The sequence below is a fragment of the Syzygium oleosum genome, unplaced genomic scaffold (genome assembly GCF_021117445.2).
Source record: "Syzygium oleosum isolate NSW1041296 unplaced genomic scaffold, Sole_v2.1 Sole_v2.19, whole genome shotgun sequence".
NCBI classification, from domain to species: domain Eukaryota; kingdom Viridiplantae; phylum Streptophyta; class Magnoliopsida; order Myrtales; family Myrtaceae; genus Syzygium; species Syzygium oleosum.
The window spans coordinates 1,319,215-1,338,057 of NW_026607503.1; the positions used below are offsets into that span (position 1 = coordinate 1,319,215).

An 18,843-nucleotide genomic window follows, 5' to 3' on the forward strand; every position below is an offset into this window, starting at 1 on the left:
TCTCTCTCTCTCTCTCTCTCTCTCTCTCTCTCTCTCTCTCTAAGTCCTTGGCACCCATCATTCCTCCCTCCACAATCGGCGTCAATATCAAACCTTCCAATGAAGCCCATGTTCAGTTTCATCAACACCTTGGCTATCGTGAACCGACACGGGTGCCTCTCTATTGAACAATCCATTCTGGTTGAAACTAGAATTTGGGGCTAGAATTTTTTGGGAAGAAAATTAAACATAATTTCTCAATTTGGCAAAAGATTTGGCATTGGGGTAATAATTTCTCAATTTGGGGAAAGATTTGGCATTGGGGTTTGGTTTATGGAGCAAACTGAACCTAATATATCAATTTTGGGCAAATTTATGTTGCCAAACAACATCATGTGATCTATATATCTTGAGTGTCGACATTAATATTATTTATCCTAAAATAAAGCTATATGCGATTTTTTGATGACACAAGTGGCTGATGTTTACTTGAAAATGATCGATTTTTAGAAATTGTTGCGCTTAAATGATCGCTTAAAAGGTTATAGCACCAAGTGAGCATCGTACAAAACTTGTAGCACTGTTATTGTCCATTTCTCGTTTATTTGAACAGTGTTATGGGCCTTTCTCATCTTAGGAAGGGCGACCGGACTTCTCCGTGGTATGAGATGGTAAATAGGTTGAACTAGCTAATCTATCGAAGCTCGAATAAAATAAAGTCAGAATTCGTTCCTCAATCGGTTGTATACAAAAGCCAAAATCTGACCTCATCTCATGAGAGTCCCAGTTATTTAAAATCTCTATTTCATGTGAGCCCAGTTATTCGGTCCAATTTTTCTATTTTTGGGACTAACTCTATCGATGGACAGAGATCAAAATCTGCACGATTTTATGATTCTATCCAGTCTTACCAATTTTACCATCTTAAACTGCCACCGTCTAAGACAATTTTACAAACCATCAAGACGGTCCAACTGATTTCGGATCCTTGCGAAATCGTAGTTTTAATAAAGAAAAATCCCAAAAACAAATTTAGGATCTTAGGGAAGGAAAAAAAAAATTCTGTCAGGTCGGGTTAGGTTGTTTTTATGGTGGGTGGGTTTGCAAAGGACCCATGAATTTGTGGGACATTCACCATCACAAAAAGACTCCAACGCTCATTGTATGATAGAACAGAACCACTCTGCACAAATAAACCCGAGAAACACAGACGGATCGCTAGTCTTTTGGATTATTCGCTTCAGCAAGATGTTTGCTTGGCTCCAACAGCTAAACCCAATACCAATCCTGAAAGCTCTGTGCTCTAGTTATGCATCACAGAAGCATCGTGCATCATGTAGCAAACCAAAAATTGTTATATTTCGACTGGGCTTGGGTGGGGTGCGCCAGGCAAGGGCTGCAGTGCAACGCCCGAGCGACGCTTGAGAAGCCCAATAGCAAGCTACCGTGGTGGCCTCTCCCCCTAAAAAAATTAATTTAATATCATGTGGACCGATGGCCCACGTATCAGATATTAAACTGATAAGAACAGATACTACACTTGATCTTAGCCAAAAGGCCGAGAAAGGTATGCTTTGGTCCGTTGCCTAGCCTCCTCTTTTGTCCCCTGCTCTGGTCCTTGATGCTTTCTGCATTCCCTATGTGGGACTCATTTTCACCGTTTCAAGGACATTTTGGATCATGCACATTTATTTTAGATCTTTTCTGAGGGGGACTATAAAAGGAATGTGTTGCACAACTCTATCTCTAATCTTAGTCTCCACATTCTCTCCTTTCTTTGCTCTTCTTATTTTTTTGTTAGGCTTGTGGCACACCAAGTGGTCTTTTGACCTCTGGATTGTACTCTTATACTTATTCTTAAAGATAGTGAAACCCATCTCTCTCTCCGTGGTTTTTCTCATTTTGGGTTTCCACGTATATCTTGTGTCTCATGTGGTTTTGATATTACTTACATCCTTTGTTATTTGTGCTTCGATTTGTGCATCTTTTGGTGTTGTTCCGCAACAATTTCTCTTTGCAAAAAAGAAGAAAGAACAATAGCAGACTTGGAAGACTCATGAAAGCCTCCAGTAAGGATTGAAACAGAACATTTTGGCGGTCCGGATAATACGGCATACTGATTTTGGTTCGGAGTTCAAATCCTATTCTTTCAAAGAAAGTTTCTTGGGGTCACTTGACTTGGCTCAGAGGAGCAATCGATCTGTGTGGTATTTGTTAGTTCGTGGCGATTGAGCACTAATCCATTTACTCATGATGACGCAGAGAACAAGTGAAAACTCAGAAAACTAGAAACGCATGATTTGGTGTCAAGCAAGAATCCATCGTCCTATTAAAACTGAGCTGGAGTTTATTTTTTTTTATTAGGACAGCAGTTGCAAGAAACAATTGGTTTGGAGGCTAGGATTGAAAGCGCATGGTTACGGTTCCTTAATGAAAGGCGAAATCAGGAGATACATGTTTCTCTTCCTCTGAGCCCTGACTTGCCACAGGTGTTTGCTCCTCCTCACCAAGGGAAACTCCATAAATACGCACTCCGAGGTTTTAAGCTAAGTGCAATGTTGGAGTTCTGATGTGGTCTAACGAGGTCGCTTGAACAATGGTCAAGACTTAAGACTACGTAACAGCAAGGCAGTGCACTCAAGGAGTGAATCCATAAACACCAGTGGCACCACAAGGGGCTATGAAATCATTTGACTCAACTTTAGGAGCTTCCTCAATTGAAGAAGCCCCTCCAAAAATAGGCGTATGCCACTAATTGTGACGAGCACACGGTATTCTTTAGTAAAAGGCGAAAGAATAGTTCGCTCTGTGCTCATCACATGGCTGCGTGATTTGCCCAATTCTACGACCTCGTCTTTTGTCGTTGGCCTTGTTGCCCTGTTATTGCCTTTCTTCCTATGTGGGACGTTCAACAAGAAGAATTAGTGGAGGCTCTTTTAGGTTCATTAATTTGGTCATTATAACTATTAAAGAATTGCAAACATAACACTACTTAATTATATTAATGTATTTGTATCATTCACTGAATAAAATATTTTTTTTCTTTATTTTACGTGAATTTCAAATTAAGTGGGTCATAAGTTATATGATATAATAAAACAATTTTAATATGTTACTTATAATTAATGAATAATTTTCTAAAAATATACAAAAGGAGAGGGACTCATACTGCCTCGTCCCACCCCACCAAATGCCTTCGTGGAGAAAATTTTGCCCCTTTCGCAACAAGGCACCATGGGACACAAATTTCTCAAGTCTTTGTGCCCATCTCTAAAGTCTATGATTAGAAATCGTGCAAGTAATTTGATGAGATCTTACTATCAAGGATAGTATATAGAGACATTTTTGCCGTATTAAATTATTAGATTGATATCACGAAAAATCCCAAACTGGTACACGTGACAGATTTACCCCGAACTAATTTTTTGACCAATAAAAATCTCAAACTGGTACACCTGTGATAATTTATCCAAAACTAAGTTTTTGACAAGCAAAAACCCCAAACTGGTATACTTGTGATAAATTTACCTTTCATAAAATTGGATTAATACCGCGAAAAATCACAAATTAGTAAACCTATGACAAATGGAAGGGTAAAACCCCAAACTAGTACATCTGTCAACTGTTACGTGTCATCCAACTCAGCAATTTAACGGTAAAATTTCATAGAGGGTAAATTTATCACAGGTGTACTAATTTGGAGTTTTTAGTGGTCAAAAAATTAGTTTGGTATAAATTTATTACAAGTGTATCAATTTGGGGTTTTTTGTGATATTAACCCTAAATTATTTCTACATGCCTATGCTACTCTCCATGAAGGAGCTAAGCGGATGTCTATACACTAAAGGTTGGCTTATGACCCACAAGGGAAGACGCATGCACCTAACTGTATTTGAAAGAAAAGAAATAAGGTTTTAAACGTTTGAAGATAGATAATATATATTTGGGAAAATGACATTGACAGTGTCATAACTTTTGTACATGACTTACTTTGATATCATAACTTCATAATTTTTCAAGCAATCACTTAAATGCCATAACTTTTAAAAACGTTCACTTAAGTTACATCAGCAATGGCCCTTACCTCAAAATCCTACATGACACTGATGTAATATTACATCATGCAACGTGACTTATCATAGAGATGATGTCAGTGAAAATGTTTAAAATGGCGTCAAATAAACATATTCTTTTTTTATTTCTATGCTTCTTCTCACATGATTAGAGACCATGTGAGTGATTTGATGAAGTGATTTGATGAGATCTTACTATCAAGGATTGTATGTCAAAACATTTTTGCGGTCTTAAATTATTTCTACATGCCTTTGCTACTCTCCATGGAGGGGCTAAGCGGACGTCTATACACTGAAGGTTGGTTTATGACTCGCGAGGGAAGAAGCATGCACCTACGCATGTTTTAAAAAGAGAAAAGGAAATAATGTTTTAAAACATGTGAAGAGAGATAATAAAGATATGGGAAAATTACATTAATGTTATCATAATTTTCGTACAGTACTCATTTTAGTATCACAACTTCATAACTTTTCAAGCGACCACTTAAGTATAACTTTAAAAACGATCACTTAAGTTTTATCAACGACTGCCCTTACCTAAAAATCCTACACGGCATTAATTTGACATTACATCATGCAACATGATTTGCTAGAGAGATAATGATAGTGAACAAATATTTCAAACGACGACGTTTAAGCTATTTCCTGCCTCCAATTTGAGAATTTTGGAACTAAATTATGTTGCAATTCAAACCCTAGCCCCTTTTTTTTAATTGCAACCGAAATTAATGCTTCCCTTTGGACACCACACCGCTACCCTTCGGCCAGCACCGCCAGCATCATTTGAAAACTCTCTCTCTCTCTCTCTCTCTCTCTCTCTCTCTCTCTCTCTCTCTCTCTCTCTCTCTCTCTCTCTCCTCGGCACCCATAATTCCTCCCTCCACAACCAGTGTCAATGTCGAACCTTCTGATGAGGCTCGTGTTCATTTCATCAGCGCGTTTGCTGCCTCGAGATGAGACGGGGCGCGTCGCTACTCAATAATCCATTCTAATCGAAACTGAAATTTGGGGCTAGGATTTTTTTGGAAGAAAATAAAATCTAGTTTCTCAATTTGGAGAAAGAATTTGGGTTAGGGTTTGGTTTATGGAGAAAGTTGAACCTAATTCCTCAATTTCAGGCAAATTTATGTTGCCCAAACGATGTCATTTGATTTGTATATCTTGAGTGTTGACATATCTGACGAGTCACGATATATTATTTACTCTAAAATAATGTCACATGCGATTTTCCGACGACACGAGTGACTGATGTCACTTGAAAATGATCGATTTTTTTAGAAATTATTGCACTTAAATGATCTCTTGAAAAGTTATAGCACCAAACGAGCACCGTACGAAACATGCGGCACTGTTATTGCCCATTTCTCCATTCTTTGAACAGTGTTGTGGACCTTTATCATCCCAGAAATGGTGACCGGATTTCCCAGGGTCCAAGATGGTAAATGGGTTGAACTAGCCCATCTTAAAGCAAAGTCCAAATTTATTCCTCAATCGCTAATACAAAAGCCCGAATCAGACTTCATCTTATGTACCGCTTGGGTAAATATGATGCCGAACTCATTTTTCAAATTTGCTATTTCATGTGAGCCCTATTATTCGGTCTAATTTTTTTTTCTTTGCCAAAAAAAAAACCACTACTACATAAAGCAATTTTACAGACCATTGAGACCGTCCAACTGATTTCAGATCCTAAAGAAAAAATCGTATTTTTAATAAGGGAAAATTCCAAAAATCAAATTAGGATCTTACGTAATACTGTCGGGTCGGGTCGAGTCAGGTTGTTTTTTGTGGTAGGTGGGTTTGAAAAGGAACCATGAATTTGTGGACATTCACCATCATAAAAGAACTCTAATGGTTCATTGTTTAACACAACAGAACCATTTAGCACAAATAAACCCGAGAAACCCTGACAGACCACTAGTGTCTTTTGGAGTCTTCGCTTCAGCATGATGTTTGCTTGGTTCCTTCAGCAACACAGAGAGTCAAGAGATGATGTAGAACAGTTAGCTGTGATTATTTTGAAGAATGTAATCGCCGGAAATCTCGGCAGTTTTTCTGATCCGAATACAAAGCTGGACGTCATTTAATAATGATAGGACTCCTAAAGATATCCGAATTAATGAAGATAACATCAAAGCAAATCAAATTTAATCTTATCTAATAAAATCAATCGAAATATTGATAATTCGAAATTGTCTAAAGTAAAAAAAACTGCATAATCAGAAAAACTGCCGAGATTTCTGGCGATTACGACGATCACATTCTTCAAGATAATCACAGACCACACCTGCTTCGTGGTGTATTGAGTAGCAAACCAAAAATATGTTTCAACCAAAGTGCAAAATAAGCAAAAGTGATAATGAAACACTAACATATACTAGAGAAACAAATTTATTTTTGACTGGGCTTGGGTGGGGTGCACCAAGCAAGGGCTATAGTGCAACACTAGAAAGAAGCGCGAGAGGCCTAGCAGCAAGCTACTGTGGCGGCCTCGTATCAGATATTATATTAAACTGATAAAAACAAAAACTACACTTGATCTTAGCAAAAAGGCCGAGAAAAGTATGCTTTCCACTGTCGCCTCACCTCCAATTTTGTTCCCTGCTCTGGTCTGTGATTCTTTTCGTATTCCCTATGTGGGACTCCTTTTCATGGTTTCTCTTTGCAAAAAACGAAGAAGAACAAAAGTAGACTTGGAAGACTCATGAAAACCTCCGGTGTGAGTTGAGATATGAGAGGATTGAAACAGAACATGTGGGCGGTTCGGAGATGGCAGCAGAATGATTTTGGTTTAGAGTTCGAATCCCATCCTTACAAGAAAGTTTTTGCAGTCACTTGAGTTGGCTTAGAAGAGCAATCGTTCTGTGTGCTGTTTGTTAGTTGGAGGAGATTGAACACAAATTCATTTAATTATGATGAGGCAGAGAATAAGCAGAAACTCGAAAACTAGAAACGCAAGGCTTGGGGTGAAGCAAGCATCAATCATCCTATTAAACTGAACCGGAGTTGTTCATTTTTTTTTTGTTAGGACAGCAGTTGCAAGGAACAATTGGTTTGGAAGCTTATGGTCCAGTTTTCGAGCCTGAAAGTTACAAGGATTGCGAGCGCCCGGTCACGGTTCTTTGGGGAACAGCGAAATAACACATGGAGAGTCACATATTCCTCTTCCTCTGAGCCCCTGACGTTGCCACAGGTGTTTGCTACTTTTCAGCATGGGAAAACTCCATACACAGGCTCTCTGGGGTTTGAAGCTCTTACAGCTCGACAAATAGTCATTTTTACCCGGTTGGTCGAGAGGGTATGATTTGGCGATTGGCAGTGCAGCGTCGAGGTTCTGACATGGTCAAATGACGTGGCTTAAACAATGATTAAGACTTGAGACTAATTCAACAGCAGGGCAGTGCACTCAAGGAACTGAATCTTTAAACACTAGAAATTGGAATGACTTATGGGCATGCTGGTATCTCAGGGTGGAATCATTTGCATAGCCAAGTACAACTTGTTCAATATCTGATGCTGATAGCGTCATTAGGAATTCAATGCAAAAGTAGATATACTCAGGCGAGCACCACCTTTCATGAGACGGTCGCTAAACTTGACATCGATGTTAAGGGGTTAACAAATCATTTGCACTCTCTATTTTAGGAGCTCCCTCAGCCAAGGAAGCTCCTCCAAAAATAGGCGTATGCCACTGATTGTGACGAGCACACTGATTGTGACGAGCACACGGTATTCTTAAGTAAAAGGCGAAAGAATAGTTTGCTCTGCGCGCATCACATGGCTGCGTAATCTATCACATGGTTCGACCTCATCTTTTCTGACTGGCCTTGTTGCCTATGTTCTTGCCTTTCATCCTATGTGGGACGTTCCATATAGAGAACTAGAGGCTCTTTAAGGGTCATTAACTTTTAAGCTTCTTACTATTTGTAACTACTAAAGATTTGCAAACTTTAACACTGCTTATGTATATTAATGTGTTTGTATTATATACTTAACAACATATTTTTTTGATGTACTTTAATTTTAAATTAAGCGATTGATAAATTAGAATGAGTTATATGATATAATAATTACAATTTTAATATATTACTTGTAATTAGTATACAATTTTCTAAAAATATACAAGAGGGCAGGACTAATACCTGCCTCGCCCCACCCCGCCAAATGCCTCACAGAGCATATTTTACCTCAGTCGCAATGAGGCACCACGGGACGCCAATTTCTTTAGTCCCGTGCCCATCTCTAGTGTCTATGATCCGAAACCATGTGAGTGATTTGATGAGATCTTACTATCAACGATTGAATCTCAAGACATTTTTGCTGTCTTGAATTATTTCTACTTGCCTTTGCTACTCTCCATAAAGGGGCTAAGCTGATGTCTATACACTGAAGGTTGGTTTATGACCCACAAAGCATGCGCCTAGTCGTGTTTTAAGAAAAGAAAAGAAAAGAAAATAAGGTTTTAGAATGTGTGAGGAGAGATAATAAATGTTTGAGAAAATCATATTTGCCATCATAAGTGCTCAATTTTGTGTTATAACTTTTCAAACGATCACTTGAGTATCGAAACTTTTTAAAAAGTTCACTTAACTTTACATTAGTGATTGCCCTAGCCTGAAAATCCTGCATGATGTCATATGATTCGCCGAGGAGGTGTCAGCGAAAATGTTCTAAAGCTATGTCCTTTAAGCTTTTCTTGCCCCTAGTTTTAGAATTTGGGCTAATCGTGTTGTCAATCCAAACCCTAGCCACTCTTTTCAATTTTAAACCAAAATCAATGCTTCACTTTGGACACCGCACTGGCTGCCCCCTCACCATCAAACTAGAGGTTACCAATGAATCATGCATATCACTAAATAGGGAGCCGCAGAGTGCTTCGGCCGCCTCCATCACCATCACCATCTCTCTCTCTCTCTCTCTCTCTCTCTCTCTCTCTCTCTCTCTCTCTCTCTCTCTCTCTCTCTCTCTCTCTCTCTCTCTCTCTCTCTCTCTCTCTCTCTCTCTCTCTAAGTCCTTGGCACCCATCATTCCTCCCTCCACGACCAGCGTCAATATCGAACCTTCCGAAGAAGCCCATGTTCAGTTTCATCAACACCTTGGCTATCGTGAAACGACACGGGTGTCTCGCTATTGAACAATCCGTAATAAGAACAGTAATAGAGTGGCGGACTGGGTAGCGAAGACTTTTAGGGGAAAAAAACTTACCGAACACTGGTTGACCCGTCCTCCGCAGGCCCTTATTGAAATGCTTTGTTTTGAGACCCCGTTTTCTGGGTTGCTATGTTTCAAGATTTCAATGAAAAGCCTTTGTTCTGACCCAAAAAAAAAAAAACAATCCGTTCTAGTTGAAACTAGAATTTGGGGCTAGGAATTTTTGGGAAGAAAATTAAACATAATTTCTCAATTTGGGGAAAGATTTTGGCTTTCAGGTTTGGTTTATGGAGCAAATTGAACCTAATATCTCAATTTTGGGCAAATTTGTGTTGCCAAACAACATCATGTATCTTGAGTGTCGACATTAATATTATTTATCCTAAAATAAAGCTATATGCGATTTTTTGATGACACAAGTGGCTGATGTTTACTTGAAAATGATCGATTTTTAGAAATTGTTGCGCTTAAATGATCGCTTAAAAGGTTATAGCACCAAGTGAGCATCGTAAAAAACTTGTAACACCGTTATTGTCCATTTCTCGTTTATTTGAACAGTGTTATGGGCCTTTCTCATCCTAGGAAGGGCGACCAGATTTCTCAGTGATTTGAGATGGTAAATAGGTTGAACTAGCTAATCTATCGAAGCTCGTATAAAATAAAGTCAGAATTCGTTCCTCAATCGGTTGTATACAAAAGCCCAAATCTGACTTCATCTCATGTGAGCCACAATTATTCAGAATCTCTATTTCATGTGAGCGCACTTATTCGGTCCAATTTTTCTATTTTTGGGACTAACTCTGTCCATGGACAGAGATTAAAATCTGCACGATTTTATGATTCTATCCAGTCTTTACCAATTTTACCATCTTAAACTGCCACTGTTTAAGGCAATTTTACAAACCATCAAGACGGTCCAACTGATTTCGGATCCTTGCGAAATCGTAGTTTTAATAAGGAAAAATTCCAAAAGCCAATTTACGATCATAGGTAAGGAAAAAAAAAATTCTGTCAGGTCGGGTTAGGTTGTTTTTATGGTGGGTGGGTTTGAAAAGGACCCATGAATTTGTGGGACATTCACCATCATAAAAAGACTCCAATGCTCATTGTATGATAGAACAGAACCACTTTGCACAAATTAACCCGAGAAACAAAGACGGATCGCTAGTCTTTTCGATTATTCGCTTCAGCAAGATGTTTGCTTGGATTCAACAGCTAAACCCAATACCAATCCTGAAAGCTCCGTGCTCTAGTTATGCATCACAGAAGCATCGTGCATCATGTAGCAAACCAAAAATTGTTATATTTCGACTGGGCTTGGGTGGGGTGCGCCAGGCAAGGGCTGCAGTGCAACGCCCGAGCGACGCTTGAGAAGCCCAATAGCAAGCTACCGTGGTGGCCTCTCCCCCTAAAAAAATTAATTTAATATCATGTGGACCGATGGCCCACGTATCAGATATTAAACTGATAAGAACAGATACTACACTTGATCTTAGCCAAAAGGCCGAGAAAGGTATGCTTTGGTCCGTTGCCTAGCCTCCTCTTTTGTCCCCTGCTCTGGTCCTTGATGCTTTCTGCATTCCCTATGTGGGACTCATTTTCACCGTTTCAAGGACATTTTGGATCATGCACATTTATTTTAGATCTTTTCTGAGGGGGACTATAAAAGGAATGTGTTGCACAACTCTATCTCTAATCTTAGTCTCCACATTCTCTCCTTTCTTTGCTCTTCTTATTTTTTTGTTAGGCTTGTGGCACACCAAGTGGTCTTTTGACCTCTGGATTGTACTCTTATACTTATTCTTAAAGATAGTGAAACCCATCTCTCTCTTCGTGGTTTTTCTCATTTTGGGTTTCCACGTATATCTTGTGTCTCATGTGGTTTTGATATTACTTACATCCTTTGTTATTTGTGCTTCGATTTGTGCATCTTTTGGTGTTGTTCCGCAACAGTTTCTCTTTGCAAAAAAGAAGAAAGAACAATAGCAGACTTGGAAGACTCATGAAAGCCTCCAGTAAGGATTGAAACAGAACATTTTGGCGGTCCGGATAATACGGCATACTGATTTTGGTTCGGAGTTCAAATCCTATTCTTTCAAAGAAAGTTTCTTGGGGTCACTTGACTTGGCTCAGAGGAGCAATCGATCTGTGTGCTATTTGTTAGTTCTTGGCGATTGAGCACTAATCCATTTACTCATGATGACGCAGAGAACAAGCGAAAACTCAGAAAACTAGAAACGCATGATTTGGTGTCAAGCAAGAATCCATCGTCCTATTGAACTAAGCTCGAGTTTATTTTTTTTTATTAGGACAGCAGTTGCAAGAAACAATTGGTTTGGAGGCTAGGATTGAAAGCGCACGGTTACGGTTCCTTAATGAAAGGCGAAATCACACCTGGAGATACATGTTTCTCTTCCTCTGAGCCCTGACTTGCCACAGGTGTTTGCTCCTCCTCACCAAGGGAAACTCCATAAATACGCACTCCGAGGTTTTAAGCTAAGTGCAATGTTGGAGTTCTAATGTGGTCTAACGAGGTCGCTTGAACAATGGTCAAGACTTAAGACTACGTAACAGCAAGGCAGTGCACTCAAGGAAGTGAATCCATAAACACCAGTGGCACCACAAGGGGCTATGAAATCATTTGACTCAACTTTAGGAGCTTCCTCAATTGAAGAAGCCCCTCCAAAAATAGGCGTATGCCACTAATTGTGACGAGCACACGGTATTCTTTAGTAAAAGGCGAAAGAATAGTTCGCTCTGTGCTCATCACATGGCTGCGTAATCCATCACATGGTTCGACCTCATGTTTTGTGACTGGCCTTGTTGCCTACGTTCTTGCCTTTCATCCTATGTGGGACGTTCCATATAGAGAACTAGAGGCTCTTTAAGGTTCATTAACTTTTAAGCTTCTTAGTATTTGTAACTACTAAAGAATTGCAAACCTTAACACTGCTTATGTATATTAATGTGTTTGCATTATATACTTAACAACATATTTTTTTGATGTACTTTAATTTTAAATTAAGCGATTGATAAATTAGAATAAGTTGTATGATATAATAATTAGAATTTAAATATATTACTTGTAATTAGTTTACAATTTTCTAAAAATATACAAGAGGGCAAGACTAATACCGGCCATGCCCCACCCCGCCAAATGCCTCACAGAGCAAATTTTGCCTTAGTCGCAATGAGGCACCACGGGATGCCGATTTCTTTAGCCCCGTGCCCATCCCTAGTGTCTATGATATGAGACCATGTGAGTGATTTGATGAGATCTTACTATCAACGATTGAATCTCAAGACATTTTTGCTGTCTTAAATTATTTCTATTTGCCTTTGCTACTCTCCATAAAGGGGCTAAGCTGATGTCTATACACTGACGGTTGGCTTATGACCCACGAAGCATGCGCCTAGCCGTGTTTTAAGAAAAGAAAATAAGGTTTTAGAATGTGTGAGGCGAGATAATAAATGTTTGAGAAAATCATATTTGCCATCATAAGTGCTCAATTTTGTGTTATAACTTTTCAAACGATCACTTAAGTATCGAAACTTTTAAAAAAGTTCACTTAACTTACATTAGTGATTGCCCTAGCCTGAAAATCCTGCATGATGTAATATGACTCGCCGAAGAGGTGTCAGCGAAAATGTTTTAAAGCTATGCCCTTTAAGCTTTTCTTGCCCCTAGTTTTAGAATTTGGGCTAATCATGTTGTCAATCCAAACCCTAGCCACTCTTTTCAATTTTAAACCAAAATCAATGCTTCACTTTGGACACCGCACTTGCTGCCTCCTCACCATCAAACTAGAGGTTAGCAAGGAACCATGCATAGCACTGAATAGGGAGCCGTAGAGTGCACCGGCCGCCCCCTTCATCATCACCATCTCTCTCTCTCTCTCTCTCTCTCTCTCTCTCTCTCTCTCTCTCTCTCTCTCTAAGTCCTTGGCACCCATCATTCCTCCCTCCACAACCGGCGTCAATATCGAACCTTCCAATGAAGCCCATGTTCAGTTTCATCAACACCTTGGCTATCGTGAACCGACACGGGTGCCTCGCTATTGAACAATCCATTCTAGTTGAAACTAGAATTTGGGGCTAGAATTTTTTGGGAAGAAAATTAAACATAATTTCTCAATTTGGGGAAAGATTTGGCATTGGGGTAATAATTTCTCAATTTGGGGAAAGATTTGGCATTGGGGTTTGGTTTATGGAGCAAATTGAACCTAATATATCAATTTTGGGCAAATTTATGTTGCCAAAGAACATCATGTGATCTATATATCTTGAGTGTCGACATTAATATTATTTATTCTAAAATAAAGCTACATGTGATTGTTTGATGACACAAGTGGCTGATGTTTACTTGAAAATGATCGATTTTTAGAGAATGTTGCGCTTGCACCAAGTGAGCATTGTACAAAACTTGTGGCACCGTTATTGTCCATTTCTCGTTTATTTGAACAGAGTTATGGGCCCACTACAAAAAAACTGGATTTTTGACACGAAAATTTGCGACGAATTTTCCAACGAAAAGTAAAATTCGTTGGAAATTTCCAACGAAAAATTTTTCGTCGCAAAATTCGTTGGAAATTTCCAACGAAAAATTTTTCGTCGCAAATTTCTTTGGAAATTTCCAACGAAAAAATTTTCGTCGCAAAGTTCGTTGGAAATTTCCAACGAAAAAAAATTCGTTGGAAATTTTCAACAAATTTTGCGACGAATTCAAAAAAACACAGTATTGTTCGGCATTTTTTATATTCGTTGGAAAATTCGTTGGAAATTTCCAACGAATTTTCCAACGAATTCCAAAAAAAACCCGGTACTGTTCGGTATTTTTTATATTCGTTGGAAAATTCGTTGAAAATTTCCAACGAATTTTCCAACGAATTTCAATTTTCCGGGCAATTACTTCAGTGTGTATAATTTTCCAACGAATTTCAATTTTCCGGGCAATTATTTTAGTGTGTACAATTTTCGTTGCAAAATTCGTGGAAAATTTTCCCACGAATTTTGCAACGAAAACCCTACTTGTTCCTTATTTTCGCGCTCGTTATTCCCACAACTTTCGATTTCGACATTCACTCTTTCTCTCTCTCTCCTTCGCCTTCACCTTCTCCCTCTGTCTCCCCCTCCGCCTCCCCCGCCGCCCCCCCTCCTCCTCCGGCTCCGGCGCCATGGACACCAAGCCTCCGACGGCCCCCTGACGCCACCAAGCCTCGTCGCCGGCGAGGGCCGAGCTCGCCCGGATTTGGGCGAGCTCGAGCTCGCCGGCCATGGCGAGCTCGGCCCTCGCCATGGCCGGCGAGGCTAGGAGACGACGACGGACTTGACGGGCGGCGGCCTCGAAGCCTCGCTCCCGCCCTCGTCGTCGCCGCTTCTTCTTCATCTTCGGCCATGGCGAGGGCCGAGCTCGCCCGCATCCGGGCGAGCTCGGCCCCGCCGACGATGAGCTCGGCCTCGCCGACGACGAGGCTTGCCCTCGCCGGCGACGAGGCTTGCCCTCGCCGGCCATGGCGAGGGCCGAGCTCGCCATGGCCCGGCCATGGCGAGGGCCGAGCTCGCCATGGCCGGCGAGCTCGAGCTCGCCCGGATCCGGGCGAGCTCGGCCTCGCCGGCGACGAGGCGGGCCCTCGCCGGCGACGAGGCTGGCCCTCGCCGGCGGCGAGGGCTATTTTTCGATCAAAAAAAAAAATTTTGACCAAAAAAAAAATTCTTTTTCGATGGAAAAAAAATTTCCACGATTTTTAACTCGACCAAAAAAAAATTTGTAATTTCCAACGAAAAAAATTCGTCGGAAAAAAAAATTCGTTTCCAACGAATTTAGCCACGAGTTTTCCAACGAATTTTCCAACGAAAACAAATTTATCGCAAATTTCCAACGAAAATTGAAATTTTTCGTTGGAAAAATTTCCGACGACTTATTACCAACGAATTTTTTTTCGTTGGAAAATTCATTGGAAATTCGTTTTCCAACGAATTTTTCCAAATTTTTCGTTGGAAATTTCGTCGGAAAAAACATGTTTTTTTGTAGTGGCCTTTCTCATCTTAGGAAATGCGACCGGACTTCTCAGTGGTATGAGATGGTAAATAGGTTGAACTAGCTAATCTATCGAAGCTCGTATAAAATAAAGTCAGAATTCGTTCCTTAATCGGTTGTATGCAAAAGCCAAAATCTGACCTCATCTCATGGGAGTCCCAGTTATTCGGTCCAATTTTTCTATTTTTGGGACTAACTCCATCGATGGGCAGAGATCAAAATCTGCACGATTTTATGAATCTATCCAGTCTTACCAATTTTACCATCTTAAACTGCCACCGTCTAAGGCAATCAAGACGGTCCAACTGATTTCGGATCCTTGCGAAATCGTAGTTTTAATAAAGAAAAATCCCAAAAACAAATTTAGGATCTTAGGGAAGGAAAAAAAAAATTCTGTCAGGTCGGGTTAGGTTGTTTTTATGGTGGGTGGGTTTGCAAAGGACCCATGAATTTGTGGGACATTCACCATCACAAAAAGACTCCAACGCTCATTGTATGATAGAACAGAACCACTCTGCACAAATAAACCCGAGAAACACAGACGGATCGCTAGTCTTTTGGATTATTCGCTTCAGCAAGATGTTTGCTTGGCTCCAACAGCTAAACCCAATACCAATCCTGAAAGCTCTGTGCTCTAGTTATGCATCACAGAAGCATCGTGCATCATGTAGCAAACCAAAAATTGTTATATTTCGACTGGGCTTGGGTGGGGTGCGCCAGGCAAGGGCTGCAGTGCAACGCCCGAGCGACGCTTGAGAAGCCCAATAGCAAGCTACCGTGGTGGCCTCTCCCCCTAAAAAAATTAATTTAATATCATGTGAACCTATAGCCCACGTATCAGATATTAAACTGATAAGAACAGATACTACACTTGATCTTAGCCAAAAGGCCGAGAAAGGTATGCTTTTGTCCGTTGCCTAGCCTCCTCTTTTATCCCTTGCTCTGGTCCTTTATGCTTTCTGCGTTCCCTATGTGGGACTCGTTTTCACCGTTTCAAGGGTATTTTGGATCAAACACATTTATTTTAGACCTGTTTTAGGGGGCTATAAAAGGAATGTGTTGCACAACTCTATCTCTAATCTTAGTCTCCACATTCTCTCCCATATTTATTTTTCCTATTTTTTTGTTAGACTTGTGGCTCACCAAGTGGTCTTTTGACTTATGGATTGTACTCTTGTACTTGTTGTTAAATATAGTGAAACCCATCTCTCTCACCGTGATTTTTTCCATTTTGGATTTTCACGTATATCTTGTGTCTAGTGTGGTTTTGATCTTGCTTACATCCTTTGCTATTTGTGCTTCGATTTGTGCATCTTTTGGTGTTTTTCCGCAACAGTTTCTCTTTGCAAAAAAGAAGAAAGAACAATAGCATACTTGGAAGACTCATGAAAGCCTACGGTAAGGATTGAAACAGAACATTTTGGCGGTCCGGATACTGATTTTGGTTCGGAGTTCAAATCCTATTCTTTCAAAGAAAGTTTCTTGCAGTCACTTGACTTGGCTCAGAGGAGCAATCGATCTGTGTGTTATTTGTTAGTTCGTGGCGATTGAGCACTAATCCATTTACTCATGATGACGCAGAGAACAAGCGAAAACTCAGAAAACTAGAAACGCATGATTTGGTGTCAAGCAAGAATCCATCGTCCTATTGAACTGAGCTGGAGTCAATTTTTTTTTATTAGGACAGCAGTTGCAAGAAACAATTGGTTTGGAGGCTAGGATTGAAAGCGCATGGTTACGGTTCCTTAATGAAAGGCGAAATCACACATGGAGATACATGTTTCTCTTCCTCTGAGCCCTGACTTGCCACAGGTGTTTGCTACTCTTCACCAAGGGAAGACTCCATAAATACGCACTCCGAGGTTTTAAGCTCAGTGCAATGTTGGAGTTCTGATGTGGTCTAACGAGGTCGCTTGAACAATGGTCAAGACTTAAGACTACGTAACAGCAAGGCAGTGCACTCAAGGAAGTGAATCCATAAACACCAGTGGCACCCACAAGGGGCTAAGAAATCATTTGACTCAGTTTTAGGAGCTTCCTCAGTTGAAGAAGCCCCTCCAAAAATAGGCGTATGCCACTAATTGTGACGAGCACACGGTATTCTTTAGTAAAAGGCGAAAGAATAGTTCGCTCTGTGCTCATCACATGGCTGCGTGATTTGTCCATTTCTACGACCTTGTCTTTTGTCGTCGGCCTTGTTGCCCTGTTATTGCCTTTCTTCCAATGTGGGACGTTCAACAAGAAGAATTAGTGGAGGCTCTTTGTCGCGACCGAACTCCCGAGCTCTTTTTTAAACACCATGCAAAAAAAGAAGGGGGGCTCGCCTGGTACGTGCTAAGTCTAGGTTCGGGACTTAACTCGGGCTCTCCCAAGCCCATACCATATCGCGACTTAGGGTTTAAGTGTTTAACATGCAAGTGGTTTATATCAAGGAGTCGCCACTAATCGATTTGGGGTGGGTCGATTAGAAACCCAAATAGGGTGATGGGAGAATCACCCTATTCCTACGAACCGAGATTAACCGAATTCGGGGACTTGGTTACACTAGTTGGATAACTAATGCCCTTTCGGTACCTTTTTACCCTGTTCATTTCTGAAAACATTTGTCAGGCAATTTGAATTGATTTTAGGACCTTTCTCCTAACATGTGAGGTGATCAAGCGAGTGCATAATCAGAAACGATTAGCAGTCAGGAACACAACAATGCATGCAGCCTAAGGTTCTAACCTTAACTAAGTCAGATGACATTCAAAACACAACAGCTCATGCAATTGTATTAAAAACATGCATAACAATACAACGGTAATAAAAACTAACATGCAAAATACTACCGCGCAACCTCAGGCTTGTCTAACTTAAACAAGACAAAAAACATGCATAATAATATCACATTAGATTAAGACACTTAGAATATATCAAACAAATTTTTTTAAATTTTTTTTTTTTAAATTTTTTTTTTTTTCGAAAAAATAAAAAAAATAAATAAATAAATTTTAATAATACTAATAATAATACAAAAGAAAAGAAAAAGAAAAAATAATAATAATTTAATTTTTTTTTAAAAAAAATTTTTAAAAATAAAATAAAATAATAAAATAATATTAACCGGGTCGGGCGGATCCGGGTCGGAACCGACCCGGGTCGGGCGGATCCGGGTCGGAACCGACCCGGGTCAACGGATCCGACCCGGGCGTTGACCCGGGTCGGATCGGTCAATCCGGATCGGGTCGGAACCGACCCGGGTCAACGGATCCGACGGGTCGGATCGGTCAATCCGGATCGGGTCGGAACCGACCCGGGTCAACGGATCCGACCCGGTCGTTGACCCGGGTCGAACGCATCCGGGTCGGTCGGAACCGACCCGAGTCAACGGATCCGACCGGGCGTTGGCCGGGTCGGATCTCGGTGATTCGGGTCGAATCCGACCCGAACAAACAGATCCGTGGGGAGGGCGCCGGCGAGGCCAAAATTGGCCGTCCGCCGGCCGACCCAGGCCAGTGCCGCCCCCTAGTCGCCCGACCAGGACCGCCTCTGGCCGTGCCACTCACCTGAACCGCCGTCGGACCACCGTTCGCCGGTCGGCGATGGAACAAAACCGGCGTG

General features: G+C 40.7%; 7 non-coding genes and 1 pseudogene across 7 annotated transcripts; all 8 read right to left on the reverse strand.

The window, feature by feature from the left end:
* Positions 1–1,354: 1,354 nt before the first annotated feature.
* LOC115668975 (U2 spliceosomal RNA) lies at positions 1,355–1,550 on the reverse strand. Its single transcript, XR_004004267.2, has one exon. It is a non-coding gene; the product is annotated as a U2 spliceosomal RNA (small nuclear RNA).
* A 1,136-nt stretch (positions 1,551–2,686) lies between these two features.
* LOC130140562 (U5 spliceosomal RNA) lies at positions 2,687–2,804 on the reverse strand. The gene has a single exon (XR_008818537.1). It is a non-coding gene; the product is annotated as a U5 spliceosomal RNA (small nuclear RNA).
* A 3,659-nt stretch (positions 2,805–6,463) lies between these two features.
* Positions 6,464–6,618, reverse strand: LOC115668310 (U2 spliceosomal RNA; annotated as a pseudogene).
* A 1,100-nt stretch (positions 6,619–7,718) lies between these two features.
* On the reverse strand, positions 7,719–7,835 carry LOC115669188 (U5 spliceosomal RNA). Its single transcript, XR_004004312.1, has one exon. It is a non-coding gene; the product is annotated as a U5 spliceosomal RNA (small nuclear RNA).
* Positions 7,836–10,524: 2,689 nt separating this feature from the next.
* LOC115669639 (U2 spliceosomal RNA) lies at positions 10,525–10,720 on the reverse strand. The gene has a single exon (XR_008818541.1). It is a non-coding gene; the product is annotated as a U2 spliceosomal RNA (small nuclear RNA).
* Positions 10,721–11,861: 1,141 nt separating this feature from the next.
* On the reverse strand, positions 11,862–11,979 carry LOC130140563 (U5 spliceosomal RNA). The gene has a single exon (XR_008818538.1). It is a non-coding gene; the product is annotated as a U5 spliceosomal RNA (small nuclear RNA).
* Positions 11,980–15,946: 3,967 nt separating this feature from the next.
* On the reverse strand, positions 15,947–16,142 carry LOC115669649 (U2 spliceosomal RNA). Its single transcript, XR_008818534.1, has one exon. It is a non-coding gene; the product is annotated as a U2 spliceosomal RNA (small nuclear RNA).
* Positions 16,143–17,273: 1,131 nt separating this feature from the next.
* On the reverse strand, positions 17,274–17,391 carry LOC130140564 (U5 spliceosomal RNA). The gene has a single exon (XR_008818539.1). It is a non-coding gene; the product is annotated as a U5 spliceosomal RNA (small nuclear RNA).
* Positions 17,392–18,843: the final 1,452 nt, after the last annotated feature.